The sequence below is a fragment of the Dermochelys coriacea genome, chromosome 7, assembly GCF_009764565.3.
Source record: "Dermochelys coriacea isolate rDerCor1 chromosome 7, rDerCor1.pri.v4, whole genome shotgun sequence".
Lineage (NCBI taxonomy): Eukaryota > Metazoa > Chordata > Testudines > Dermochelyidae > Dermochelys > Dermochelys coriacea.
This window is the reverse complement of record NC_050074.1, coordinates 90,062,775-90,089,889: the sequence shown is the minus strand read 5'-3', so window position 1 is coordinate 90,089,889 and position 27,115 is coordinate 90,062,775. Positions and strand designations below refer to the sequence as shown.

Here is a 27,115-nt window from a genome sequence, read left to right as displayed (position 1 = left end):
ACCATCTGGGCCCAGAGCTACTCCCTTCTTTTTCACTGTGGAATTGGTGTACCCCATCCCAGGTGGATTCTGAGAAAAGCTGTATCTGTCATTTTCCAAATGGCAATGCCATCTGAATGGCCAAAGCAGAAAGAATCAAACAGTTTTATTGCACTCCCCTTGCTAAACATACTCTAGATAAATGGAATACAAATAAATTAAATGTTTTGATTCAAAAATTTCCACTCTCTTATGATATCATCAGATCTTTAAGTCCTTTCTGCTAGTATGTGAATCTTGTGGTTATAATAACTGGAACTAGAGGGAGCGCTTGCTAGTGAGCCAGCTTCTTGGAAATAGTAAATGTCTATCTTTTGAGAACATCTGGAAAAGCTTCCCAGGTGCTGGGATTTCCTTGTCCCAGTATTTACAAACCAAACACTTTGCCTCTGAAACCAAACAAACTAAAGATCTTAATAAAAATTTTGTGAAATATCAAAATCCTACGGTAGGAGAGGAACTTCTCAGGTTCTCCACACCGCCATTAGCAGCAACTAATCGACTTCTCTTTCATTCCTAAAAAAATAGATTGGGAGTTAAAGAATTAAAGTTAGTTAAGGTTCCTTACATGGCACTATGTAATAAAAATCATAAACTCATATAACTTAGACGAGGCTTATCGTCTGTTTTATATTTTAATGTCACACACAGTGTCTAACACTTGCACTAAAAGCTATCATTCTCTATGGAAGCTTGGTTTTACAGGCTCTTGAGCACTCACAACTCCCACTGACACTAAAATATTATGTTTTTGTTATTGTGATTCTAAATTTAAATGAGTTTTTAAAATGTAAACAAAATTTTAAAAATTGTTTTATTAAATGTAGCCACAATTTTTCAGTCTGATGCTTTGATTTGAAACAGTACATTTCTTTACACTGAAGCAATTAAAAACGATCTTTTCTTTCAAGATCACATAGCCATTCATGCAAAATGCCACAGTGGGAAGTAATACTGCATTTGATGCCCACCACAAGTAACAAAAATAGGTCAAGCCATAGCAGCTTTGTTACCATGGTGACTATTTAGTATCCAGTTGAAAGAGGGCTGTGGGTGACTTACTGCATAAGTGCTAGGGTTTTTTACATTAGATGTACAATCCAACAATAGGTTTTAAATCAAACAGTTTATTTTTGTGAAGACCTGGTAGGAATCAATATTGTAATTAATAGTAGCCCACTTCTCTAATCCTACTTTTGTAGTTTGACATCATTCTCATTCTCTTTTTAGAGTTTACTACACCAAAGGATATGATTGAGTTTGAATGATCTTTTTGTGTCTGGGGGCTGGGAGATTTTCTCCTGTCAGCAGTGGTGAAATTGTCATAGCCTTAGGGAAATCTTGAACTATGTCTGTATCTTCAGTAATTTGTGAATCTGACTCATTTTTTATAATACTGTGCTAACTCCAGACTCATAAAACCATCTCACATTTCAAAATTACACCCTAGAAGGGAGAACATAGAAGCAGAACTCCCTGGAATAGTCACAGTAGGAACAGAATGCATTTGTTGACTTTTTATCCTTCTATTTGCAGAACCTACAACTGAAAGGACACAATAAGATTCTTGAAGTGGAAAATGCAGTAGGCAGGTATAAATACACAGTACATGAAAAGATGGGAGTTCCCTTACAAAGTGGGGAATCACTCAGTGCTAATGAGACAATTCAATTAAGATGGAAGTGGGCTGTTCTCAAGAGTAGAATACCTTGTAGTGGTAATGAGGCCAATGTAATCAGGGTGGCCCATATCAAACAGTTGCCAAGAAGGTGTGAGTAACAGTAGGGGGAAATTAGTTTTTGTAGTGACTCATCCACTCCCAGTCTATACCCACTGCTATGGGTACCCGCATGGCCCCACAGTATGCCAACATTTTTATGGCTGACTTAGAACAACGCTTCCTCAGCTCTCGTCCCCTAAAGCCCCAACTCTACTTGTGCTACATTGATGACATCTTCATCATCTGGACCCTTGGGAAAGAGGCCCTTGTGGAATTCCACCAGGATTTCAACAATTGCCATGCCTCCATAAACCTCAGCCTGGACCAGTCCACACAAGAGATCCACTTCCTGGACACTATAGTGCAAATAAGCGATGGTCACATGAACACCACCCTGTACCAGAAACCTACTGACTGCTATACATACCTACACTCCTCTAGCTTTCATCCAGACCACATCACATAATCCGTTGTCTACAGCCAAGCTCTAAGATACAACTGCATTTGCTCCAATCCCTCAGACAGAGACAAACACCTACAGGATGCCTATCAAGCATTCTTAAAACTACAGTACCCACCTGGTGAAGTGAAGAAACAGACTGACAGAGCCAGAAGGGTACCCAGAAGTCACCTACTACAGGACAGGCCTAACAAAGAAAGTAACAGAACGCCACTAGTCGTCAGCCCCCAACTAAAACCTCTCCAACGCATCATCAAGGATCTACAACCTATCCTGAAGGGTGATCCCTCACTCTCACAGACCTTGGAAGACAGGCCAGTCCTCACTTACAGACAGCCCCCAACCTGAAGTAAATACTCACCAGCAACTACACATCACACAACAAAAACACTAACCCAGGAACCTATCCCTACAACAACTCCCCTTGCCAACTCTGTCCGCATATCTATTCAAGGGACACCATCATAGGACCTAATCACATCAGCCACACTATTAGAGGCTCGTTCACCTGCACATCTACCAATGTGATATATGCCATCATGTGCCAACAATGCCCCTCTGCCATGTACATTGGCCAAACCGGACAGTCTCTACGCAAAAGAATAAATGGATACAAATCAGACGTCAAGAATTATAACATTGAAAAACCAGTCAGAGCACACTTCAATCTCCCTGGACGCTCAATAACAGATTTAAAAGTTGCAGTTCTTCAACAAAAAAAACTTCAAAAGACTCCAAGGAGAAACTGCAGAACTGTAATTAATTTGCAAACTGGACAACATCAAATTAAGCTTGAATAAAGACTGGGAGTGGATGGATCACTACAAAAACTAATTTTCCCCTACTGTTACTCACACCTTCTTGTCAGCTGTTTGAAATGGGTCACCCTGATTACATTGGCCTCATTACCACTATAAAGTATTCTACTGTTGAGAATAGCCCACTTCCACCTTAATTGAATTGTCTCGTTAGCACTGACCCCCCAGTTGTTAAGGCAACTCACATCTTTTCATGTACTGTGTAATTGTACCTGCCTACTGTATTTTCCACTCCATGCATCTGATGAAGTGGGTTTTGACCCACGAAAGCTTATGCCCAGATAAATTTGTTTGTCTCTAAGGTGCCACAAGTACTCCTCGTTGTTTTTGCTGATACACACTAACATGGCTATCACTTTGAAATAAGATTCTTAAACTGTAGCATATCTTTGTGGGATATAAAGCTCTGTCAGAGATTTTGAGCTGTTTACAGTTACCACAGGAAATCTTTTATTTTTCAAAATTAGCCAAGTATTTTTGAGGAAACTGAGAGAGAGAGAGCCTTTATGTGCAACTTCCATATACATTATAAGAGAGAGAAATCTGTAGTAATGTTCTTAATTGACCTGTTACACATTGAGCTGATCTGTGCAAGATTTTTTAGGGATTTATGGTATGGTGTTTGCTCCTCTAGTAGAATTTGATACAGCAGCTGGTCCTCAGCATCAAGAAAGGTCTGGGGAAAAAAAAGAATTGAGAGTTGAGAAGTAGGAGGGGATGCAATAATATTGAAGTTTGATTAAAAGGTATTAAAAGGTAAAGAGTAAGTAGTAAATGTAAAGATTTAATATGCCATGAGACATGGCCACTGTCTCTTTTATGTCTGAAGATTGCATTGTACTGGCCAAAAAACACCTGCAGAAAGTGTGAACAAAGACTTTGGACTCTGGGATGATTGACTGAGATGTCAGCCTTTTGCAATATGTAATACAGAGCTCATAATGGCAATAAAATATTAACATCTCTTTATTTTGAGAGTTACATTTGTACAACAAATGTTTGTTTCAACTTGCTACAAAAGCTAAGAATTTTTTAGTGAACACTTTTGCAGTGTGGAAGGCCTAGTTTGTTGCTATTTAAGTTGGTTGCTCTAAATAAAGTCTGTATCAACCTGTTTGTTTTAGCAGTGTTGTTAGTAGTTGTGGTGTAGTACAACCCAGAAAACGCATCAGGATTGGGGTCCTGTTGTGTTGAAAGCTGCATAAAGAGATCATAAGTGACATTCCTTACCCGAAGAGTTTAAAATTTAAAACAAGCCAGAACAGGTGGATGTGACACACTAATGAGTAGAGGAGGGAGGATGGGGTAACAGTGATAGGAGCATAGAATCATAGAAATGTTGGAAGCAACCTTGAGAGATCATCTAGTCCACACCACCGTGCTGAGGCAGGACTACCCATCCTCATTATAACAGTCCTTAACAAGCAGTTATCAAGGTGTGGGTCGAGACCCCAAAGTGGGTTGTGACCCTGTTTTAATGGGGTTGCCAGGGCTGGTGTTAGACTTGCTAGAGTCTGAGTCCAAAGCCATAGCCCGAGCCCCACTGCCCAGGGCTGAAGCCAAAGTCTGAGTCCCACTGCCAGGGCCCAGAGCCCAAGGCCTTCACCCCTGGTAGTGGGGCTCATGCTACGGGCCCCTGGCCTGGGGCTGAAGCCCCTCTGGCTTTGACTTTGCCTCCCTCCTGCCCCAGCCTTTAATTTAGGCTCCTCCCACTCCCCTGGCCTGGTGTGGCAGGGTTGGGTTTAGGCTTTGTTCAGCCTGCCCAGGGCAGTGGGGCTTCGGTGGGCTCAGACTTTGGTCCCTCCTCCTGGGGTCATACAGTAATTTTTGTTGTCAGACGGGGGTCGTGGTGCAATGAAGTTTGAGAACCCCTGCCTTAACGTATTTGAAGACTGTTAACAGGTCTCCTTTTCAGTTGTCTATTCTCAAGACTAAATATGTCCAGTTTTTTCAACCTTTTCTCAAAGATTTTCTAAACTTTTCTCCAATTTGTCTACATCTTCCTTAAAGTGTGGTCCCCAGAACTGGACATAGTACTCCAGTTGAACTCTTACCAGTGTAATGTAGAGCAGGACAACTCCTTCCATGTCTTACATACAACACTCCTGTTAATACACCCCAGAATTATATTAGCCTTTTCACAAGTGCATTGTTTCATATGTGTTTCATATTCAATTTGTAATCCACTCTAACCCCACATCCTTTTCAGCAGTACTGCCACCTAGACAATTAGTCCCCATTTTGTAATTATGCATTTATTTTTCCTTCCTAAATGTAGTATTTTCACTTGCCTTTATTGAATTTCAGCTTGTTGATTTCAGATAATTTTCCAGTTTCTTAAGATTTGAATTCTAATCCTGTCTTCCAAAGTGCCAGCAACCCCTCCCATTTTGCCATCATCCACAAATTTTGTAAGCATAATTTCCACTCCATTATCCAAGTCATTAATGAAAATATTGAATAGTACCAAACCCAGGACAGACCCTAGATCACAGTTACCAACTTTCACGTGATAAATAAGCACCCTGACGTTCACAATAAGGCAAAAATCAAGCTAATCCCATTTCCAAACAATCCAATCCCTAAGAACCCCAACACTCTGTGTGACTAGATCATCCTTGCGTGCAGTCTGGGATTGTGGTGGGCCCGATGTGCACCCCTGACTCTCCCCCTCCGTTTCCCCTACTTGCCCCTCCTTGCCCCTGCTTGCCAGGAACTGATTTAAAAAAAAAGAAGAAGCAATGAGCTACAAGCCAAACAAGCTACAAGCCAAAAATTAGCCAACAAGCAACTCACAAGCCAATTAAGCCAATTTGGCATGTCTGCCCTAGATACATCCTCCCAATTTGACAGCAAACCACTGATAACTGCTCTCTGAGTACAGTCTTTCAACCAGTTTTGCACCCACTTTATGGTCATTTCATTGTGACCTCATTTTCCTAGTTTCCTTATGAGAATGTCATGTGGGATTATGTCAAAGCCTTAGCAAAGTCCAGATATATCATATCTACAGTTTCCCTCTTACCCACTATGCCAGTAACCCTTGGCAAAGAATGAAATTAGGTTCATGAATGTTCTTGACAAATCCATGCTGGGTATTCCTGATAACTCTATTATCCCCCAGGTGCTTACAAACTGATTGTATAATAACTTGTTCCAGTCTCATTCCTGGTATCAAAGTTAGACTGACTGGTCTCTAATTCCCTGGATCCTCTTTGTTCCCCTTTTAAAAGATAGGTACTACGTTTGCCCTTTCCTAATCATCTGGACCTCACCTGTCCTCCAGGAGTTCTCAGAGATAACCACTAACAGTTCAGAAATTCCTTCAGCTAGTTCCTTAACTACTCTAGGTGAATTTCATCAGGTCCTGCTAACTTGAATACATCTACTTTATCTAAATATCTTGTAACCCATTCTTTCCCTATTTTGGCTTGCATTCCTTCCCCCTTTTTAATATTAATAGTGTTAAGTACTTGGTCACAACTGACTTTTTAGTGGTTCCTTAGAGTAACTCAGTACAATTTGCAGGTTTGAGTCTATTTGTGATTTGAGATCTAAATAATTGAGATACTAATGATATCTGTAATCTCTACTAGCCACCAGCTGTGAATATGAAAGGTTGTTAATACAATCAAGATGAAAGTCTAGTTTACTTAGATAAGAAAGAAAAATCAAAGGAAATAGTGATCTAAATTACATTTCTGAGGATTAATGAATAACTTCCCAGCTGGTGTCCACAGTGTAATATATTTTCTTCTATATAGTTGTGTGTGAGCATGATGAATTAGAGTGTGTAAATGGATATCTGGATACACAAATGAAAGAACATTAACTACTATAATTTAAGTGTGTTCAAATTGATTGTATGGAAGCCACTTGATCACTTTTTCTCTTTTCTGCTGAGAGACTGTATAACATTTTTGGGAGAGGAACCGTGGTGATGAGGAGTGAACTATTGCTATTCTTTGTGAGCTTGCATACAGAAGTGTTTGTCCTTTTTTCATCACTCATCATAGATTATTCACAATCATCCTACAGCTCATTATGCTCATTAATAAACTTAAAGAAATTAATTCCTAATAGCCCACATGGAGAGGAAACATACTAATGCAAAAATGATAATTGATGAGTTCTTTGTCCCTCGGGGCCATTCTTGTTCCCAGGCCATTTAATAAACCTCTGCTAAAATTCAGTTAAACATGAAATAATAAGTAAAGTATTAAAGGATCAGATTACTTCAACTACTAACAATTGTTAATAAGCAGAAAACACTTAAGATGATGATATGACACAGAAAAATGTGGCTTCTGTAATGGAGACTCTATAAGGATGAGTTCGTGTCTCAATTTACTTTCTTTCAAACAAAAGTAAAATAGTAAAACCACTAAGAACCTATGACTACAGTGTAACTAATTGTGACTTCATCTGGAAATTGAAATCAAACATATTCAATTTAGTTAGTTTTGTTCTGAGAGGATATTTTTTTAATCTTTATAGAAGATCTGAAGGAGATAGTTATTGATTGCAAAGAAATAATAATGTTAAAAAAAAACGTATAGAGACTTAATATAAGCTCTGGGAGTAAAGCAAAAGCCACCAGATTTCTTCTATATGTATTGTATGCTGAACTGTATTAAAGTTTAAGGGCCAAATGCAGAACTGTTGCTTTCATTACAGTTAAGTTTTAAATTTGGTTATCTGTTAGTATGTAGGCAATTAGACAATTCTTTGAAACATTTCAGCACGGAATATTGTGTGTAATTCTCTTTTCCACATTACATAAAGATGCTGTAGCTACAGTCAGATTTAATGCACTCTGCATTAGAGATTTAGTCTTTGGAGAAAGAGCAGTTAGTTTTTGGTGTATTTACCTGGGTTTAGTGAAATACTGCGACAATGTTTTATTGCCATGATCATACAAATACTATGTTGTATAATAATAATGATAAAAACTTTTCATATTTTAGGCATATAGGTTGAGAACAAAGACTATTTTAATATACTGTAGTTGTAAAATAAAGTTCCAGTATTAAGTCCCCTAAGCATTGTTGTCAGTGTTTGTCTTGTTTTTTGTTTGTTCGTTGCTGATGTGGATGGAAAATGGTTCTGCCTATAGTTTGGTAGGCCTTATGAGATGGTGATTTGATAGGTGTGACAATTCAGGGGATCTGTCCGTATAACTTGTAAAATTCTGCTTGAGATTGTGAAGCTATTCTTACGAAAATTGCTGTGATATGGAATCTCTCTATACCTAGCCTCCGTTGCCGACAAGACTGTAAACGCTGATCTCCAAGATGAAAGCCAATGGAGAGTCATTAACCTTAACAACTGTGCACTAAGGAGTTTGGTTGGAGCTGGGAGAAGCCACTTCCTCTAACTGGTCTGTAGGGGGCTATGTAAGAACCTGCAACCCTGGGGATTCTGGGTCACTGATGCTTTTACATAGCCACTGGAGGCTTAGATTGGGCATTTACTGGAAGACCCACAAAGCTAGGCTTGATAGGAAGCACTACTCAATAGGGCCTGAGTGTCACCCTCTCAGAGCCTACTGATACTAGTATTTAAATCAGGAAGCCAGCCTGAGGAGCTGTCTGAGCAACAACACAGATTGGCTTCCTGCTTCTGCTCCAGACCCTGCTTGCAGTAGACTCTAGATGCTGGCATCTGACCTTGCGTAGGTCTCGACATTGGTATTCGATTGCTGTCTATAACCTGGTGCCCAACCCCAACTTCCTAATATTCTGACCCAGCTCGACTCCAACTCTGTTATTCATCTGCTACCTTGGTGCCTGACCCCAGATTCCTGGTATTCTGATCCAGTGTCACAACTGAAATGTGATTGGTATGACCTACTAGTCGGAGCAGGGGTTGGGAGTCAGGCTGGGTCAAATATCAGGTGGTCGGAGTCTGAGGCAGGCAAGAGGGCAAAACTGAGAGTCAGGTGTCAGGAGGCAGGCAGAGACAGGTTGTAAGGAGTGTAGCAGCCAGAACAAGTATTGCAGGTGAAGCAGTCTTAAGCAGGGAAAACCCAGGACTGGGGTCTTATGGCAGAGTTTAGCTTCTATTCTGATAACAGTTTGCAGGTCACTGAGTGGCATATTGGAACTTACTAACTCTGAAGAGCCCTATAGACTAGGGTTAAAGACCTACAGTCCCTGACATCTGGCTTGACTCTGACCGTGCTATCTGCCTGCAACTTGGTGCCCAACCCTGACTTCTGACCCAGCTTACTCCCGACCCTGCTACTCATCTCCTGATCACAACTTAGCAGCTGAGAAGGGCACACCAGCCATCCACAGCCCAACCATGACAGCTGTAGTTTGGAGAGTGGAAAAATACCAGGACAAGGGAACCAGATATTAGTGGCACGACATATAAAGTTGAGGGATTCAGAGTCATGCAGGAAGCTTTGAGCATGAGAGAGGAGAAAACACAGGCAGGAGGGGAGACCCAGTTTAGCTGCAGGACCAACCAAGCTCAAAGCAAGCTGACTAGGAGAGATAGAGGTTCCATGATTGACAATACAAGCTGGGTGACCACACAGGACTTGGATCCCAGCAAGGAATGTTCTAGAGTGGTAAGGAAAGTGAGGAGGGGAAATGTGTTTAGGGTTTATTTCTGTATAGATCTCTGAGTTTCTCATGGTTTAGAATCCTATGCAAAGACTCTGTGTTTTGTTAGACCCCAGAAAAAGCGCACAGCTTGAGTTCTGGGTGAGGGTGTGTTTAAGCTACAGGAAGAGTACTTATCCCAGAGGCTGGACATTTGGGCTGTGAGATTTCATATCTCAGGAAGGAGTGCTAGATGGACAGTGTGCACCCCAGGAGTTTTCTTAGTCATTCCAAGCTAAGGAGAGTGCATGGACTCTGTTTGGACTCTGGAGGCTTAAAGCACATGGAATCCCAAGGTTGGATTCCCTTACAGCAATCTGAGAGACCAAGAGTAGGCACTTGACTAGATCTGTAACAGTAAGCAAAAGAACAGAATCTAATATAATTGAAAGTAGACTTTAGCCTGACTATCTGCAGAGGAGTTAAGGCATAAAGATGGCAAGTGGCAGCCTTGTTCTGGGCTTTTTCTACAAAAAACCTCTGAATTACTGAGAAATACTGATGTATCCAGAAAGGAAAGATATAGTCCAGATTTCTCTTATGTGAGTTTGTGCTTGATACTGCTAGTTCTCTTGTAAATAAGGTTTAAATTCACCATAATGTTATCAGGGAATGTCACTCAGATATGGTGATTATCAGTGAGATTTCAGAGGAGATTGCCAGCCAACATGAAGTACAGAAAATGGTCAGCCATGAATGTGGTTGATTTAGCATCTAAATATTTTGGCTTAAATGTTTCTTTCCATCTCGTAAATCAAAACATTTAGCTTCAGCGTCCTCTGATCTGATGTCTGCATTGCTGTTACAGTTCTCATAGATAATATTGTCTTTGGAAATGTCAGTATGATTGTGAATGGCAGATCTAATTTTTGTCCTGTATTTTCCGGGAAGTAAATTTTCTGGGCTTTACTCAAAATGTTGAGGTGACCAGTAGTTGTTAGTAAACTTTTAGGATAAATACCTGTATAATGTAAAGTAGATCTGTGGGTGGTTGATATAACTTACCCTACTGTACATATAGCTTTTTGGAACATGTTCTAATATGAAATCATGAATTCATATCTTAAAATATGTGTGGTCATTATCTGTGCCCTTTTATCCTCCTTCAAAGGAATAGGATGAATTCCATTTTCCCATCTCAAATACATATTTAGAAAATGCATGCATTTATCTTCAATGTTATGGAAGAAGTGCATGATTTTTTTCCATGAAACCGTAGCATTTGAGGGAGAAGCTGACCCCAAAGTGAATTTGAGTTAATGCCCTCTGGCATTGTTTCTTTCCGAGTCCAAAGAATGTTCTATGTGTTTGATTTTTAGTACAGCAATAACATGTTGATCTTCTATTTTTTGTACAAAGTATAAAACATCCTTGGATGTACTGAATCCATTAATGTACTCATACAAAGACCATTGAAGAAGGAGTATCAAAGAGTTCAAAAGTCACAAAGATAAAACAGTAATGGAATGTGCATCAGTATAGAAGACCCTAGGAGTCCCTTTGGACTCTTTCTCAGCAGGACAGGGGACAGCTAGTACTAATATAACTTAGGTGAAGGAATGCAGCCAGCACCATCTCTTGTGAGCTAGTAGTTGGCTTTGAGGGACTGCTGTATGGAAAAAACGGATATTGCCATTCATAGCTATGAGGAAGATGCTGTGTTCATGCAGAGAACTAGGGTAATTTGTAGAGAAACACTGGGAGATGGCATTATAGTGGCATGCCACGGCACTAGTAACGTAAAGTCCTTACTGGTGTTGGAACCTTTAGAAAATAGTTGCCTAAGACTTAAATTATGAAGCAGCAAAGTGGAGTCATGCAAATTATCATCCCATAGAACTTGTCTGACACCAGAATGTGTAATTAAAAGTATTTAGCCATTTTTAAAGATTTCAACTAATAAATCTCTTTTTAACAATGTGCTTAAATATGAACTTCTAGCAATGTATCTTAGTAAGAATGGGCCATCAGCACCAGGGAATAATAGTGCATATGAATTTCCAATTCTGAACAATCTCACAGTTCCTGAAGGCTTTTAACTAGAGTTAGAGAACACTGAGAATTAAATCTGATCAGATGGTATTTTTCCCAATGTTTACTGATCAATCATTCTCACTAGGGCTTGGCAGAGAGGTGAAGTGGTTTTCTTGAAGTCACACAGCGGTTCAGGGGAGAAGCCAGGAATAGACCCTGGTCTTCTGATAGCTAGTGTAGTTCCCTGAACACTAGACCACATTGTGTTTGTACATTTTGAGGTTCATATCTTACAGTGAGTGTAAAATGAAGTCAAATGTAAAGGCTCAAACTAAATGCAGTGTATCAAGTGTACTGTACACTAGATTTGGCACTTAGGAGACCTTTGGGTTCTGTTCCTGACTTTCTGACTCATTTGCTGGGTGACGTAGGATAAGTCTCTTCATCCTCTCTGCCTCAGTTTCCCCATCTGTAAATAGGAATAATGATAGTAACATACTTTGTAAAGTGCTCTAACATCTATAGGAAAAGAGAAATGATCCATGCAGGAAAAGACAACCCCCCTACAGATATAGTATAAGTAAACAGTGCGAAAAAATGTGCAAAATCTATTAATATGTACTCCATGTAAGGGGAGGATAAAGGTGAACTCTATCAGTTATGTTATTAAGGGCAAAGTCTGTGCCCCATGGGATTTTAAGGCATGCTTAAAGTTAAAGCACATGCTGAAGTTCTGCCTTATAATGATGGACTTAGGGAAATGCTTATGTGGTTTCCTGAATCAGTAATACTGTTTGGCTTTGTGTGTTCATCAGGAAAACAGTCAAACAATGTTTGACTGGCTACACGGAAGTACATTGGCTTTGATATTTTGTATCTCATCATTCCTTATGTCATGATTCTGATTATACTCTTTTATACACTGCACAACTCCCATTGAAGTCAAAGGCAATTACTGCCATGAAAATGAGGGCAGAATTGGACTTCACATATAATTACTATCAAGAGTGAGCTTTGGGCTCTTTGAAAAGCTTCAATAGCTTTTCAAAAGCTTCAATTTGAGATGTAAGAACCTACTAAATGTGTTGGGTTTTTTTGCACAAGTGAATATCCGGTCAAAAACTAGTGTCTTCCTAGAATTATAGAATATCAGGGTTGGAAGGGACCTCAGGAAGTCATCTAGTCCAACCCCCTGCTCAAAGCAGGACCAAACCCCAACTAAATCATCCCAGCCAGGGCTTTGTCAAGCCTGATCTTAAAAACTTCAAAGGAAGGAGATTCCACCACTTCCTTAGGTAATGCATTCCAGTGCTTCACCATCCTCCTAGTGAAAACATTTTTCCTAATATCCAACCTAAACCTCCCCCACTGCAACTTGAGACCATTACTCCTCATTCTGTCAACTGCTACCACTGAGAACAGTCTAGATCCATCCTCCCTGAAACTCCCTTTCAGGCAGTTGAAAGCAGCTATCAAATCCCCCCTCAGTCTTCTCTTCTGCAGACTAAACAATCCCAGTTCTCTCAGCCTCTCCTCATAAGTCATGTGTTCCAGTCCCCTAATCATTTTTGTTGCCCTCCACTGAACGCTTTCCAATTTTTGTTGCACCCTTCTTGTAGTGTGGGGCCCAAAACTGGACATAGTACTCCAGATGAGGCCTCACCTATGTCGAATAGAGGGCAACGATCATGTCCCTTGATCTGCTGGCAATGACCTTACTTATACATCCCAAAATGCCATTGGCCTTCTTGGCAACAAGGGCACACTGTTCACTCAGATCCAGCTTTTCGTCCACTGTAACCCCTAGGTCCTTTTCTGAAGAACTGCTGCTTAGCCATTCGGTCCCTAGTCTGTAGCAGTGCATGGGATTCTTCCGTCCTAAGTGCTGGAATCTGCACTTGTCCTTGTTGAACCTCAGATTTCTTTTTGCCCAGTCCTCTAATTTGTCTAGGTCCCTCTGTATCTTATCCCTACCCTCTAGCGTATCTCCCAGTTTAGTGTCATCTGCAGACTTGCTGAGGGTGCAATCCATGCCATCCTCCAGATCATTAATGAAGATATTGAACAAAACCAGCCCCAGGACCGACCTTTGATACCTTGATTCTGCTTGATACCGGCTGCCAACTAGACATGAAGCCATTGATCACTACCCGTTGAGCCCGACAATCTAGCCAGCTTTCTATCCACCTTATAGACCATTCATCCAGCCCATACTTCTTTAACTTGCTGGCAAGAATACTGTGGGAGACCATGTCAAAAGCTTTGTTAAAGTCAAGGAATAACACGTCCACTGCTTTCCCCTCATCCACAGAGCCAGTTATCTCATCATAGAAGGCAATTAGATTAGTCAGGCATGACTTGCCCTTGGTGAATCCATGCTGACTGTTCCTGATCACTTTCTTCTCCTCTAAGTGCTTCAGAATTGATTCCTTGAGGACCTGCTCCATGATTCTTCCTGTTTCTAGTAGATCTGTAAATCTATATGATAACTTTGTGTTTGTCCTTTTCTTTCAAGAGTTGATTTTTTAGTGTTCGGCCAGCAAGTGACAGTTTTATTCCTAATATAAGCATTTGCAGCAAGCTTCAAAACGTTGATTCTGTCATTGAAAAAACACAGGATTCTTTATGATCTCAGTCTGTATAAACAAAGGGCTTTCCCCTACATTCAGGAGGGAAAAAAATAATGTGCTGGCATAGGTGCTGACTCCAGGGGTGTTCCGAGGCTGGAGCACCCACAGAAAAACAATAGTGGGTACTCAGCACCCACTGGCAGCCCTGCCGATCAGCTCCTCCCACTCTCTCAATTGCCTCCTGCCTGTCATGATTAGCTTTTCAATGGCATGCAGGAGGTGCTGGTGGAGAGTGGGAGGAGCGGGGACAGGGAGCACTCTGGGGAGGGAATAGAACAGGGCTGGAATGGGGGTTTGGGGGAAGGGGTGGAGTGGGGGAAGGGCCTGGGGAAAAGCAGGGGTCAAGCACCTCCCAGTAAATCACGAAGCCGGCATCTCTGTGCGTTGGTACACTTTCTAAAGGCCACAAAGTCTGGGGACCTCAATATGGTCTGATTAGGGAAATCTGAGGTCATTATCACATGATGCATTTGAAATGTCAGACTAATAAGTTGGCTTTCTGCAGGTGTACCAACCATTTCTGAATCAGAAATTCAGGGTCAGTGGCCAGAAGGGTTAGAACTTAGAGACCCTATTCAGAATTCCACAGGGATCATCATGTAAAGTCAGCATTTCAAGTAATTCAGCCCAACATATTGTTACACTCCACCAGCATACAGTGATGGGATGGCTACAAATGATCTAGTCAGTAATTCCACTGCCAGTATCACCCTAGCCCTGAACCAGGACCAGTCAAAATGTAGAGATTTTGATGTGACACTGAGCCTAGTTATGATGACATCAGGTCAAATCAGCCAACTGGGAATTCACATCCTTTTAATGGCTTGTGCCTCAAACTCCTTTATCCTTCTTCCCAGAGCCACATATTCTGCAGTGATCCGCTTAAGGTCATTCTTGGCAGTATCATTGGTGCCCACGTGGAGAAGTAGGAAGGGATGGCGATCCGAGGCTTGATGAGTCTCGGCAGTCTCTCCGTCACATCGTGAATACTAGCTCCAGGCAAGCAGCAGACGTCTCGGTTATCCTGGTCGGGGCGGCAGATAGATGACTCAGTCCCCCTGAGGAGGGAGTCCCCAATCACCACCCGCCTCCTTCTCTTGGGAGCAGTGGTCGTGGAACTCCCTTCCCTTAGACAGTGCATCTCATGCCTTCCAATCAGCGGAGTCTCCTTCTGCTCCCTTCCCTCAGATGTATCATCTAGTCCACTCTCTGCATTCTTACCTGTGGAGAGAACATGAAAACTGTTGCTTACCTGTATCTGCATTGCTGGTCCATGGGTGCTCCCCTTTCTTCTTCTGGAGGTCACATGCTGCCAAATTTCTTCACCGTCCTTCTGTCCCCGCTGCGCAGCCTGCTTTGAATCTTCAGAATGTTGTGCCCGTAGAAGCATACCCTGACATCTGTCCAGGAAATCTTCAGTTTCTCTTATGTAACGCAGGGTTGATACTTGTTTCTCCAGACCTTGAACCTTCTCTTCTAATATGGAGACCAGCTTGCACCTTGTACAGACAAAGTCACTTCTGTCCTGTGGAAGAAAGACAAACACAACACATCCTGTGCAGGTAACAACAGCTAAATGCTCACCATCCATATTATCTCCCTTCTAAGAGCTTCCTTAGGTGTTGTAGTAACTACTCAGAGAAGCCCGCAAGATGAAAGCCTCAGTGGGCTCTCCCCAGGTGAACTTCCAGGCACACTCCCTCTGTTAGCCGCTCCGCTGTTCACTCACTCAATAAGTTGCCCTATTTTGTTCACTCCCTCTGAAGCATCTGGTCTGGCCATTGGAAGAGAGGATACTGGGATAGATGGACCATTGGTTTGACCCAATATGGCCATTCTTATATTCTTAACCTCAGCCAGCAAGGTAGGATGTCCAAAAATTACCTCTTCTGGGGAAAACTAGCATGGAGGGGATGGAGAGTTGTCCAAAAAGTTCAACCACTGTGCACTCCCTTTTGCGTTACTGTGCACACCTTTTGTGCATGCCTTACATACTGAGTACAATACTGTATTTGGAAATACAATTTGATATTACTAATAACTGGAAATCACATAAATAACTGAAAACTATGAAGGATAGTAAAAAACTTCAGAAGGACTTAATGAAACTGGGAGATCAGGTAGCATGTGATACAAGGTATTAGATTAGAAAAATACAAGGTAGTGCAAATTGGGAAAATAATTTGAACTTCTTATATAGACTGAAGATGATGAGCTCCTAGACAGCAGAATTCTCTCCATAAAAAGATCAAGGAGTTCTCATAGCTCCATGAATGTGCTTACACAATGTGCCTCAGCAGTTCAAAAAGTAATCAGGATGGTTGGTTGCATTTAAGAAGGTATAGAAAATTATACAATTTTCTATCTTTTTTTCTATTAAAAACAATGCTACAGCACAGCCTTATCTGGAGTGCTGTTGAATTATGGTTGTATCAAGAAAAATCTAGGAGAGATTAAAATACCCAGAGAAAGGAAATGAAAGCGGCTAAAGGTTAAGTGGTTTTGCATATTACAAGTGACTGCAAAGAATGAAATTATTTTGCCTCGTAAAGAGATGGCTAACAACTTATTGGCTGAGGTACAGAACAAATCAATAAGATACTCCCTTTTCTAATACAAAAACTGAGATACTGAACATTTATATAGTATATTTAAAATTAACAAATGGAAACACATACTTTTTGTAACACTGGCACAGGAATGGAATAACAGAATAGGTTATTGAGAGAAATAATTAAGCAGGGTATTTGAAAGGTCTGAGCATTTGCCAACATAATTTTTAGGAGCATAACATTTGCAGCTCTGTAAACTAGAGTTAAATAAACCCCTTGAAAAATCAGAGTCCTTTCTCAGGACATAAGACAAGTGCACACAGAGGTTTGGAAGGAACAGACATACCCTCCACCACCTACAGCCTAGCTGTTGTCACCCGCGCAGTATGTGCAAGGATGAAAAATCATAAGAGCCATAACTGAAGTCTTTTTGCTCCCCTGTGTGTTAGAATTGCTACTGTATAGTATTGCTAGTGTAAGCGCGGCAATAGTCCTGCAATTGTGGGGAATTTTCCTGGCTTCTGCACTACCCTGGTGAAGTGGGCTAGCAAAAGGATCTGAGTCCTTGCTCCCACTTCCTTTGCCCAGTGGCCTCCCTGCCCTTGAGGACTCCCCTTCCACTCTCCCATCTGGCAGAGTCCTCGTAACCCCAACAAGGCTGGGCCCAGGATTCCTGGGGGGCTTGACCCCAACCCTGCTGTGGTCACTAGGACAGGGGCTACGGTGTCCCCACTCCGGGGTACTCTCTCTGCCCTTGGCACTTCTCTGACCCACTGACCATTACATACAAGTTAAAGCAAATGCAAATTATTTAATCAACAATTAATTTTAAAAAGAATAAGGAAAAATGGGAAAGGTTAAAGGAAACATCAACCACCTCTGTGGCAGGGAACATCACAAACAGTGTCTGTGGAATGTCGGGCAGTTCACAGTCTGTTCCTTGTAAGTCCCAGGACTTCTTCTCAGGCCCTGGCTGTGCTACAGGGATGCTGTGAGTTGGACACTTGCTCTGGTGGCGGCCACACGCTCTCAGGCTCTAAGTGGTAGGACCCTTCTTCCCAGTGTTGCCCCCGCCCTGTCAGGGTTACGATACAAGCCTGGCCTGCAGAGCCTCTTGGCTGAGGCATCTCCCTGTGCTGGGCCCACTGCCCAGGGTTCCCCTCGCTCTCTCCAGCTGCTCACCGCACCCAGCTCCGGACTCCTGCAGCCCCAGCTCCACCACTCTGTCTCTGCACTGCTGCTGCTGCTCTGCCTCCAGCTCCCTGGGCTGCCTCTCTGGCTCTGGTTGCTACAGCTCTGCTCTCAGGACAGGTCTGCTCTGCAGGCTGCTTCTGTGACTCTGCTCCCAGCACTGACCTGCTTCCTGGGCTGCTTTTCTGGACCTTCTGGCTCTGGTTCCTGCAGCTCTCCTCCCAGGGCAAGTCTGGTCTCCCTGGGCTGTGCCTCTAGCTTTGGGGCTGCAGCTCTGCTCCCAGGACAGGGTCTGCTCTCTCTGGATCTGGCACACCTCTGCTCCCCAGCTCAGCTTGGGCCCCTGCTTTCTCCTTAGCTCGGCCCCACTCTGTCTGACCCAGGCAATTCCAGCTCACACACGGAGGATGGGACCTCTCTGGCCTCCTGACTCCCTGATTAGCCTGCCTGCCCTGCCATTCAGGCTGACCTGGAGCATTGGCCTCTCCCCATTGTTCCTGGGGGCTGTCAGTCTCAGGGTCCTGATTCCCCATCGACCCTTCCCCCTATTAGTACTGGGATCTAGCAACTAAAACACGTCCACTGAATGTTAGTAAGGGAGCAACAGTCCCCTTACACTACCATCCCAAAAGGAATTAGGAAGAGAGAAGGCTCCTGAGGCATATAATCTCACCTGGGCTTTCCCTGCATGTCTGGCAATTTCAGGAGACATTTTGATTCCCTGAAGCAGTATATCCCCTGGAAATCTACCCATATCAATGGCTTAAAGGCACAGATGAGCCCAATTTATTTAGAAGTATAATTAGGAAATGTGTCAACTGTGTGGCCATTTTCAGATATTATTACAATAATGAGAATTTGTTATGCAACCAGTTAATATTTTGCATTACATGCCATTTATCATGACATTAACATTAGTCACTTATATATATATATATATATATATATGTACACATTCCTTTAAAGTAAGTAGAATGTGTCAAACAACTAATAGAATCCCTGCCCCCAAAAGCTTACGCTATAAACATGTACAAGCAGATGCAACACTTAACAATATTCCATGGTACAAGCTGAGAGTAGCTCAAAATCATTCTATGTTCTTAGACTGCTGTCCAAAGAGGGATTTCAGAATTCAGCCCAGGGTCCAGGAAGATGAAGGGTGGGATGAAAAAAAAATGCACTCCTTTAATGTGTAAATCTGAATAAGAAAAAAGCCTTGTATCTTCACAATTAGGTAATACACTCTTTGGGGCAGGGACTGTGGGGTTTTGGTTTGTTTGTTTAATTCTGAAAAGGGTCTTAGCACATTTTCCCATGCCATGTAAAGAAATTGTAGTAATAGTCATGTCTGACAGAATGGCTGTCTGACTTTTAGGCACTATAACATTTTTCTTGCTATGTTATGTATATAGTATATAATATGACACATTTTTTCCAAATTAAATACCAGTATATAAAAAAACCTGCTGAATAGCCCTGGAGGGATATTTAGAAATTAGACCACTAAGCACCCATGCACCCATGCAAAGCCAGAAATTCAGTGTTGAAAGCACCTGGAGGCTAATTTCAGAATCAGATTTGCATTTGCTTACATCCTAACCTCAACAGGAGGCTTTTTTTTTAAACTGCTACCTACTATGTGTATTGTCTCCCTATGTAAATATCCGCCTTCTTAATTCATACTGAAGAAATACCTATTAAAAATTCCAGAACTCAAATTAGGTTGTACCACTCATTGGAAACAAAAACAAACAAAAAAGGGGGGAAAACTTTACAGGTTCAACCAAGGAAAAGCAATATAAATGGACATCAAGTAGTCTTCTCTTAGTCTGCTCAGCCAGAAAGAAATTGATTGAAATAGTAGTTACATATGCTGAGAGGTATTTATGAAATACACTTGTGTTTTGTAATCTGTAGGCTAATAATCCATTAACTCTAAATAGAATTGCTTGATTTGAAAAGCTTCTCTAATAATTGTCATAGTCAGTTATATCTAGTATACAATTGCTTGGTTTTGATGTGTTAATATCAGAACTGTGTAATAAAAACAATGTAAGATCTGTGTTGCTGACGTCAGTGAGGTATAGGAAAAAATAATACGCACTGGGTAGAATTTAAAACTATAAATGTTTTCCTTTCAAAGACGGGATGGCAGACTTGGTCTAGGCAAAATGGATGCAATGCACCCAAGTGAGATCTGATGTTCTTCATGTCCTTTAAATAAATTATCCATTTTGAAAGCAATGAATAAGTAAATATTTGGGAAAGTAATTGATGCTAGATGAATGGAGAGTTTAATTTCATAACTTAAATTGCATTTCAGGCATTCTTATGTATATTTTTCCAGTTAACAATTTCTTTGCTTTGAATTTATTTATAATATATTGTACCTGTGTTTAAATTGTGTTTTCAAAGCAACTGAATTTACAAACTTTATTTTTAATACCCTAAACTTATCCAATTATTTCTTTAATAGAAACTATGATCTAATCTAAAAAAAGCTGGATGTTATTTCTGTGTTGTTGTTGTTTTAAACTTCTTATACTGGAAATATAATGTAACACAATGGAGGCATGCTGTCCACTGATAATGTTAGACACCTGAGGAGTAAGGATTATACTGGCGGGATAAAAAAAATTGTAATTACAGGCAGCAAAGAAGCAAATTGTTCTTTTTTCTTTAACTCAGTGGAAGAGATTAAATGTATTCTACAGGAATATAAACCATATGGCAGGGGTTCTCAAACTGGGGGTCGTGACCCCTCAGAGGGTTGCGAGGTTATTATCTGGGGGGTTGTGAGCTGTCAGCCTCCACCCCAAACCCCACTTTGCCTCCACCTTTGCCTAACACCATTATAATGGTGTTAAATATAAAAAAGTGTTTTTAATTTATAAGATGGGGTTGCACTCAGAGGTTTGCTGTGTGAAAGGGATCACCACTACAAAAGTTTGAGAATCACTGCAATATGGGATCATGCCAATTATAGAGAAAAGAAAAAAATGGAGAAGAGAATTGGAGAGACTTCCTACTGTTTTCCCCAAACTGAGGGTATCCTCTGGAATACGTGGAGGAAGCATGCCTCTGAACTGTCTCACGTTCCCAAGCCGTCCATGGTTCTCTTAGCAGCAGGACCCTGGTGCATCTAAGCTGCTCCTTTTCTGGCCAGTGTCCCTGGCACCACATTTCAGTGGACTTCCTGAGTGCCTCGGTCAGTGCTGATTCTATGAAATGAAGTGACTTTTTTGATGTGTTGACAGGACCATAATATACCCACAACTTTAAGGCATAAAAGAGGTTACGGTAGCACAGATACTGGCCAAGTTGACCTTGTACACAAAAACGATTTGGGGAGTGCAGCCGAAGCAGCAGCATTCACACTAGATATGATCAGGTCTTTTCAACAAAACAGGTTTTTTGTCAGAAAATGCTGTTTTGTTCAAACTGAAACTTTTTGCAGGAATGTGCCAGATTTGACAAAACTTTCATTGAATGGTTCTCAGGTCCAGGCTGACCACCTGCCACTGAGTAGCCTGGTATTAGAGTATTCAGCTGGAATGAGGGCCATCCTTGGTTCAAGTCCTTGTTCTGACTTCACAAAGCGGTGATTTGACCCTGGGTCTCCCACATCCCAGCTGAGTGTCCTAATTGCCATAGCACTGGCTATTTTGGATTGCGGGGGCTGGTATTTGTCTCTCTCATTTTTGATGAAAAACTTAAAAATATCTCAGTTTTGCCCTGATGCAGAACTGGAAATTTTTCAAAATCACAAACTATTTTCACCACATGGGAAAATAATTTCCCACCTATCTCTAATTCCCTCCCTCCCATCCCTCAAGTGCCCAAAAACACTACATTACTGGGGCTCCATGGCATTTAGGAGGTGGTGTCCATCCAGTTGAGGATCAACCTCCCTAAACAGCATCAGCTACAGAATTTCTATTTGATAGCTCAGTGTGATTTAATGTCTACAATTTCATCATTAACTCCTGAACTGTTTGTCAACATGTCAGAACTCTCTCACATGGGTAGCATGCTAATGGCAGTACTGCTCTTTGATTATCTATTTTGCAACAGTTCCTGTGGAATAACATAGAAAGGATGTAATTGAAGGGCCACACGCTCTAAGCCCATCTTACAGACCTCTCTCTGCAGGCAGAATAAATTGGTTTCCCCAATAATTTTCCTCCTTCCATAGGAGACAATGATTTGTGTGAGAGCTCATAGTTCTGTAAAGTGCTGCAAATCTTATAAAAGGAGCTATATACCATAAATTAATTTTTAAATGGACTACATCAACAGTCTTTACTTAGTCTTCATCCAGGCAAAAATCTGCTTACCTTCAAGTGGAGTTTTGTCTGTGTAAAGATTAGGGTCTGTAGGATCTGTCCCAATAATAATACTAATAAAAGCAGCTATAAGCAGTGAATTAAGAAGACACACTATTTGTTCGTTTTAAAAAATTCACACAAGGTAAATGTCCTGAATTACAACCTAAAGGTCAGTAATATCTTTTCCATCACTACCTCTAAAACCAGCAAATGAGCACACAGCAAAGACAGTGACACTATTCTTCAAATAGTCAGGGACTTGCTGTTAGTATATTATTGCCTCCGGCAAATCTTGAAGTCAGCATCCCTTCTGTATCTCAAAGCAAAGATCAATTATTAAAGCACACTGTTTAAGATGTCCTTGTGATGGTGCAGGTTAGAAATTTAAGAGGATGTTTTTGATTTCTGCTGATAGGTTAGTGGCATAGTAATTATTTCTAGCAATGACTTTTTGGATCTCTTGCAACACCTGTTGAAATATTCATTGCTTTCACAAAGACAGTGTGTGGACAGAACAGTCTCTGAACACATCTGTTAGGCTTTCTAGAGATACAGAACAAACGTGTATATTAACATCTGCTCTTTTTTGGATGAGTCTACAGAAATCTGGTTGCTTTATCATAGTGCAATGGAAAGGAACAAGGAATGTCTTGGTTTTTTACCCCTCTTTTCTTTGTAACTATATAAAACTAACTATTGTCTGGTGAGGAGTGTACTAAATAGCTTCCTCTAAGGCCATTACCAGTGATGTTACATAGATCAAAAGTGCTTGTATTTGTATGAGAGTTGTTATTGTCATCCTGTGTGGGAAATGCTGAGTATCAGATGTTTTAGAAATGTGTGCCAAGTAATGGAAAATAACAGTACAAGAGGCGGGGCTGCGGGTGGCAAGTTGAAGGACAAGGCCAGAAGATTTTGGCTGGACTGAGGACTAAACTTTGGCTGAACTAAGGACTAATGAGATAAGCAGAACCTGAGAGTCTTTACCACCACAAGATAATGGAACCCAAAGATAAGAATGATGAGAACATTGGGTGATAAACAACAGAAAAGGAATAAACAAGTGCTGTATATATATTGCTGTGGGAAGGGAAATAAAGTGCTTTTTACCAGCAACTGTGTCAGTTGTCCTGTAAGCCAGCCTGCTAGCAGCAACAATCCTACCCATGGCATTTAATTAGGATAAGATGCTCTGGTTCAGTGTGTGAGAAACTCAAGGTCATTCGTGAAACTAGTTCTCCGGGAATTCAGCATGTGTTACAATTGGTAATCTGAGGGTAACCCATACAAGCTCTTTATTGTTCCCTAATACGAATAGTTACAACTGTGCAAAGCATTTTATGAGTATCATTTTCTCATTATTCATTGTTACAACATGTTGTTCTGACCATTCTTGGAGTCCTTTTGAAAATATAGACACACATTTTTTCACACATTTGCTTTACCAATAATATAATCAGTCGATATTCCAGAGCTTCCTGGAGAAATAACTTTTTTTTTTAAATGAAGAGTCTGATCCTATGAAGTGTTGAACCAAACTGCAGCTCCCTTTGGGACTCAACTTGATTTCAACAGCTTTGCAGTACTTTTAACTCTGACTCCACAACTGTGAATTTGTAATTTTTTTTTTTTTTACATTTTTCAATACATTGCTCCTATATATAATTCTGGGAAAAAATGCATGGTGAACTGGTAGAAAATATCCCTTCAGTGACATTGGAAAAGCAAAATATAACATGGGGATCATATTAGAGCAGTGAAAATAGCATGACAAATAGCTTCTCTGTACACTGTGGAAATAATATTGTCACTGTCTTCACAAAACCGATGTTATTATGGCAATTTACTGTCAAGTGTAGTAGATAAATTCATTACACTGAGATTAGATGTTGACAATATCTTAAACCAATTTAAACTGAGCATCTAATTTTGGGAAACATAACAAATGGTCGACATATACATATAACTTATCATTTCTTTAAACTTACATGCACTGTGCCTCCAAAATACTAACCAGTCTTTAATGACTTTTTAAATAAAAAATTTAGAAATGATCGGAGGAAAATCCTAGTTTTAGCATCCAATGACACTAAGGAGATAAATCAAAGCACATCAAGACATTATCTAATCTATTGCTACAAAGAAGTGGTTTTGTTGTGGTTCATTGCAGTGTCATAAGAAGGAATTCTGGTTAATCTAATACAATTTTGCATCCTCATTTTAACATTTTTGTGCCAGGATTTTCAAAGGTGCCAAACGGAGTTAGATGTCCAAGTCACATTAGATCTCAGTGAGATTTCAGCACCTAATTCCTTTATGATCTTTTAAAACCATTTTACCTATGGTCCATATTTTACTTATCCTTGATTATTTATGGAGCATTTAAAAGATAAACTCAGCTTGATACAGTAGCAGCTAATTGTACTGGACCACAGAAAAAATGGTTTATGATTGATTTCTGAAATTTGGGAATCATGGAAATGAAAGGCATGCAATATAATGAGACCCCCAAGGTGTCTTAAATTGGGCATCCAAAAATTGATGCACTGAAAATTGTTGGATACTTTTGAAAAATGCTGTCCTTTCACTAATGAGACCACTCCTGGGAATTTCTGTTACTCAGAAATAGTCTCTTGATTATTAGAGATGAAACGCATGAAAAATGGATTAATGGGTTTATATACCTGCTTATTATTCCCCCTTTGGACATAACAGCGGCTGTTTTTAAAAAAAAATTGCATTACTTCCCACAGGATTTCAAAATGAGATGTAGAGAGAGGGCTGTCTTTCATAATGAGCCACTGTCAGGTGGAGACAGGGTGAGAGAAAAACAGACTCAGGAAGAAAAACTAAATTAACTTCCGACAAAAGAGAATACCTGAGGAGCCTATTAAAAATTATAACTCTATTGACCAAAATAGGGTGATTAATCACTGTTATAAATATAAAGGGAAGGGTAACCACCTTTCTGTATACAGTGCTATAAAATCCCTTCTGGCCAGAGGCAAAACCCTTTCACCTGTAAAGGGTTAAGAAGCTAAGGTAACCTTGCTGGCACCTGACCCAAAATGACCAATGAGAGGACAAGATACTTTCAAATCTGGAGGCGGGGGAACAAAGGATTGGTCTGTCTTTGTGATGCTTTTGCTGGGAACAGATCAGGAATGCAGACTTACAACTCCTGTTAAGTTAGTAAGTAATCTAGCAAGAAATGTGTTAGATTTCCTTTTGTTTAATAGCTGATAAAATAAGCTGTGCTGGATGGAATGTATATTCCTGTTTTTGTGTCTTTTTGTAACTTAAGGTTTTGCCTAGAGGGATTCTCTATGTTTTGAATCTGATTACCGTGTAAGGTATTTACCATCCTGATTTTACAGAGGTGATTCTTTTACCTTTTCTTTATTTAAAATTCTTCTTTTAAGAACCTGATTGATTTTTCATTGTTCTTAAGATTTGGTGAGGATTCTGATCAAGTCTTCCCCAGGAAAGGGGGTGTAGGGCTTGGGGGGATATTTTGGGGGAAGACATCTCCAAGTGAGCTCTTTCCCTGTTCTTTGTTTAAAATGCTTGGTAGTGGCAGCATATGGTTCAAGGACAAGGCAAAGTTTGTACCTTGGGGAAGTTTTTAACCTAAGCTGGTAAGAATAGGCTTAGGGGGTCTTTCATGCAGGTCCCCACATTTGTACCTTAGAGTTCAGAGTGGGGAAGGAACCTTGGCAATCCCATTAACTCATGCATTGAAAAGTAGAGTCTAGAATTACAACGTCTGCCCTGTGATTACCACATGTCCCTTCTCTGTAGTGAAATGACCATCAGATTGACATAGGTGTGAATCCACTGACCTTTCCCCTTGCCTGCCTCACTCTCAATTCAGTCAAAATAATACTGTGTATTATCATACTGTGGAACTCTCTTCCACAATAATTAAATGCTTCAGTGACTCTGTATAAACTCCTCATATCTGGTCCATACAGACGTGCATACGATTGAACCACATTGGTTCTACTGCTGTCAGGGTCCTCTTCCCCTGTGGAAAGAGGAACAATGTTTGTTTCATAGTCAATGCACACTGGTTTCATAATAAAATATGTGTGCTGTAAATGATCAAGATTTGTTCCACACATTGTCTATTGGCCAGTGTAATCCATCTGTCAATCTAGGTATTACCTTTTTACCACAGGGTATAGAAGTTAAGAGTTCTAAGAAGAAAAAACGTAGTCTTTCACTCTCATTTCTTTTCATCAGTCTCTTACTAAAATAAAAATCGGTGCAGCAGGTCATCTAATTATTGCATCCTTCACACTTTTCTACATGTTACAGTCTTTAGTGGATACATAGGTAATTGTTTTTGGAGAGAAATCTTAGTATGAACCACTTTCAGTAATGGAAGTAGTTTATTTACCAGAGTAATGTCTATGTTATGGTTGGCAGAGCTGAAAAGGCTTTGTCGCCTTTTCATTTTCATTCTCTTCAAGATGAATGAATGTGAATGATTTTAGAGCCATTTTAGCTTTAGCACAGCAGGCAGGTCATCTGTGACCATCACAGAGCAAATAAATTCTCCTTTCCTAAAAGTGGTGGTATTGAGCTGATTTCCCCCAAACCAGATGCAACTGTAATTAATGTGTGAGTTTAAAGCCCTACATTTCTTTCTTTTTTCTATGCTTCTTTATAAGCAAAGTAAAATATACTGTGAATTGCTGCAGGAAGACTAGATTTGTCTTATCAGTCATAATTGTGATGGACATATGGAGTCTTTGGAGAGCTCAGATCAAATCTTAATTCATCTTTT

At 40.6% G+C, this 27,115-nt stretch overlaps 1 protein-coding gene and 1 long non-coding RNA gene across 5 annotated transcripts in view; one reads left to right on the top strand and one right to left on the bottom strand.

Annotated features, from left to right (window-relative positions):
* PRKG1 (protein kinase cGMP-dependent 1) overlaps positions 1–27,115 on the top strand; it is an 869,388-nt gene that overhangs the window by 573,428 nt on the left and 268,845 nt on the right. The window lies entirely within an intron of this gene.
* On the bottom strand, positions 5,387–15,063 carry LOC122461000. The gene is made up of 3 exons (XR_006282682.1): positions 15,052–15,063; positions 9,276–9,279; positions 5,387–5,521 (listed from the first exon to the last, which is right to left on the bottom strand). It is a non-coding gene; the product is annotated as an uncharacterized LOC122461000 (long non-coding RNA).